Source organism: Cupressus sempervirens, chromosome 1 (assembly GCF_028749045.1).
Source record: "Cupressus sempervirens isolate cs-2001-9-10 chromosome 1, ASM2874904v1, whole genome shotgun sequence".
Taxonomy (NCBI): Eukaryota; Viridiplantae; Streptophyta; class Pinopsida; order Cupressales; family Cupressaceae; genus Cupressus; species Cupressus sempervirens.
In genome coordinates, this window is record NC_143118.1 from 677,680,046 (window position 1) to 677,684,053 (window position 4,008).

At 35.5% G+C, this 4,008-nt stretch overlaps 1 pseudogene; it reads left to right on the forward strand.

Moving 5' to 3' along the window:
- The first annotated feature begins 1,120 nt into the window (after positions 1-1,120).
- Positions 1,121-3,640, forward strand: LOC149579704 (ABC transporter G family member 35-like; annotated as a pseudogene).
- The last annotated feature ends 368 nt before the right edge of the window (positions 3,641-4,008 follow it).

Genomic DNA, 4,008 nt, shown 5'->3' on the forward strand with positions numbered 1-4,008 from the left:
GAGGGCTTCCTTGAATGACTTTTGTAAAAGCATGTTGGATATGAGTCCCTTGAACATTCTCCCTCGATAAAATATTTTAATCTATCAGCTTCAATCTAAGCTGAAAATAGTTGTGAATCTTTAAGTACATATTTTTTCCATGAAAGATCCACATAAGAATATTTTTCACTACATGGGCATTGAACTACTTCATCCATGATGCGAGACCAATCAACATCCATCTAATATACAACAAAAAAATATTAGAATCCAATTAGAAAATAACTAGACATGGTATAATACACTTGGTAGAAAAACAATATACTTTTGATAACATAACTAAGAATGCAATACATATATAATACTTTAGATTACAGTATTTCTATTCTCACTTCTTAGCTGTATAAGTATTTTTTGGCAGTACCATGAATTAATAGGTATAGTTGCTGGAAAATGGCTTGGACACATCATATTTGGGTTCAATATGACAACCTAGACTTTTTCCTATGTGCTACAATTGATTGCATGTTCCAAGTATTCTCATAATGCTTCCCAATTTGTTCGAGGGTTTTAACATGGAGTAAGAGGAAGTCTTATCTATTAGAGCTATCATATTTTTTGCAATTCATTAGTATTATTAGTTTGTTTTCTAGATTTGATATTGTGAACAATTTTTTTCATCAATATTGCAAATCCCAGTATATTGTCTTTAGGTCAGTCTCTCTTTTTGTTAGGTGTTGTTGTTCTTGGTTTATGTGTTGTCTTCCTTTTCTTACCCCCCTTTCATAGGATTCCTGGTCTACAATCTCTCATTTCTCCTCATTTTCTTTTGGATGCGTCCTCATGTTGGATCACATAGTGTGATTCTAAAAGGTTGATGAAAAAACTTGTTCACACAATAAATCCAGAAAATAAACTAATAATTTATGTCTAGGTTATGTATATAAGTTGAAAGTTGACTACACTATTGCATAGCAGGGGAACCCAATAATCTATGCAAATTGTTGAGCTAGTTGTTCTTAATTGTATGTTTCAATATTACTTGCTCTTTCCTGAGACAGTTAAATAAATTGAGATACTCTATTCTTCATAATCATATGGCTTACTCTTAACATTCTATTGATGCAGTAATGTGTATTACATGAACTTTAACTGGAACAAGAGAGAATGGCTTTATTTATTTGGGTTTTTGGCAATACCAACTATTATGTTACCATCTCTTCATAATTTCCGTCTGGTGTCAATTCTGGGAATTGCCACAACCACATTGACATCATCTTACATGACATTTGCTGGCATTCAACATGGCCAGGTCAGTAAATAATAGGTTATTTTGGTGATCTTTGTTGTAATGACTACAGATGTTTGCGCAAGAAGTGATGGAACTTGTGGAGCTTACTCCTCTGAGGGATGCTCTGGTAGAGATTCTTGGGTTGACAGGCCTTTCTACGGAGCAGAGGAAAAGGCTTACAATTGCAGTAGAACTTGTTGCTAACCATTCCATAATCTTCACAGATGAGCCAACTTCAAGATTAGATGCTCGTGCTACAGCTATAGTAATGTGCACTATGCGTAACATAGTGGATACTGGTCGTACAACAGTCTGTAGCATCCAACAACCCATCATTGATATCTTTGAATCTTTTGATGAGGTAAATAGAACTATTTTCATGATCTATCTACACTCACAGACACCATAAATAGATATGTTTCATATTGGATCCAATAAACTTCATAGCTTTTCCTCCCTAAGGAAAGTTGGAGAGCAAATATTTGAAGTAAGGTAGGTCTATTCTAAATTCTAATGAATTGTAGAGATTCATTACTGCATCTTGCTAAACTGCAACTCTTACTTATGAAAAGAGGTGGCCAAGTGACATAAGTAGGAACATTAGGTCGGTATTCCCATAAGCTTATTGAATATTTTGAGGTACATTTGGCATTTTTATTCATTTTATGGTTTCTTGGGACATATACTGATCAATATGTGGTGCATGCCATTGTCCAGTTTTCCACTTAGCAGAAAGGAATAATGTCGTTTGTTTTTGTGTCATTAATTAGTCTGTGGAAGGTATTCCACGAATTAAAGAAGGATGCAATCCAACGACATGGGTGCTGGAAGTCACCACCATGCCTATTGAGGAAAGTCTTGGCATAGACTTTGCTGATATCTACAGAAAATCTTCACTTTATGAGTATGCACTTAATGATTGAACTTTTGTTGAGAAAAAACTGTAGCCATCCTTATTTCATTTAGAGGACTATTTAAGAATGAAAAACTACCATGCCTTTTCTTAAAGCATTTTCTTTTTGTCAAATGGAATCAACAACTTATTAAAGAGCTAAGCACCCCGGCTCCGGGATCAGAGGATCTAAATTTTCCAACATAGCATGCACACTCCTTCGGAGTTCAGTGCACAGCATGCCTTTGGAAGAAATATTGGTCATATTGGCATAATCCACACTATGCTTTTGTGCGGCTTTTCTACACGACAATGGTTGCCCTGCTCTTTGGGAGCATCTACTGGGACCTTGGGACAAGGAGGTTAGATACTCTTCTTACTGGGACAATACTCTAGATTTTCCAATATGCACTTGCAGCCACCAGATTTGTGTTTTGCACCATTGCAGTGATTTATAAAATTTTATCTCCAAGATTACAACATTGTTCAATTCAACTGTCACCTGTAATACTACCAAATTATTGCTTGAACATTCTACAATTTTCTTTTGTAGAGGCAATCAACAAGATTTATTCAATATTTTGGGAGTGATGCACTCCTCAGTAATTTTTCTTGGAGTAAGCAATGCATCCAATGTACAACCTGTGATCAATGTTGAAAGGACTATCTTCTACAGAGAAAGAACTACTGGAATGTAATCGACATTCCCTTATGCCTTTGGACAAGTACTCTAAATTCTGTCCCTGCCATCTTCTCAATTGATGTTTAACCATGAAACCTCAGATTAATTAAATGGCCCTCTTGTTATTATTTATTTGTGCAGGTGGCAATTGAGTGTCCTTATGTTCTCGTTCAGTCTGTAGCTTATGCCCTTTTGGTCTACTCCATGATCGCATTCGAGTGGACAGCAGTCAAATTTTTCTGGTTCCTTTTTTTCATGAATTTCACTTTTCTATAGTAGACCTTCTTTGGAATGTTGACAGTTGCCATTACTCCAAACTTCCATGTTGCAGCAATCACTGCATCTGCATTTTATTCTACATGGAACCTCTTCTGTGGCTTCATCATTCCTCGACCTGTAAGGCCATTAAAGGTTTTTTGTTGAGGCAAAATGTGTATGTTGCAGTTTAAAATAAACTTAAATTATGTAGCAACAAATTATCATGTTTAGTGAGTCAGTGACATAATCAAATATGTTTTCTTTAATCCAGAGAATGCCAGTGTGGTGGAGATGGTACACCTGGATGACACCTATTTCCTGGACATTCTATGGTTTGGTTGCATCATAGCTTGCTGATGTAGATATCGAGATGGAGACAGATGATGGGAAAGTGGTGGTGTCTAGATTCATAAAGAATTATTTTGGGATGCGACGTGAATTTGTGGGAATTGTAGCATTGGTAATTGTTTGCATTCCTATTGGCTTTGCTTCCTTGTTTGGTCTGGAAATTAAAAAGCTCAATTTCTAAAGAAGATAGGCATCCCATACAACCATTTTATTTTCTCTTTGGTCTGACCATTAAAAATTCACTTTCCTAAAAAGTTAAGCAATTCCATAAGACCAGCTAATAGCATATTCATCCAATGTATAAAGTATCTTCTTCTGAGAAGAGTATAGATCATGCAGTTGAATCGAAGTCATAATCATTAAAAGCATGTCCTGTAATTCATCTTCAACATTTGGGTATTGAATTCCTATTGTAACAAGCACCTTTTCGGAATAGCTTCCTAAATAATTCTCATTACTTTCAATAAATCCTTTCAATATGAATGGTTTCCACGTAAAGCTTTGAAGCACTAGGATTGAAGGTAGATATTGTTCTATAACCTCCTCTTTCTTTTCCTA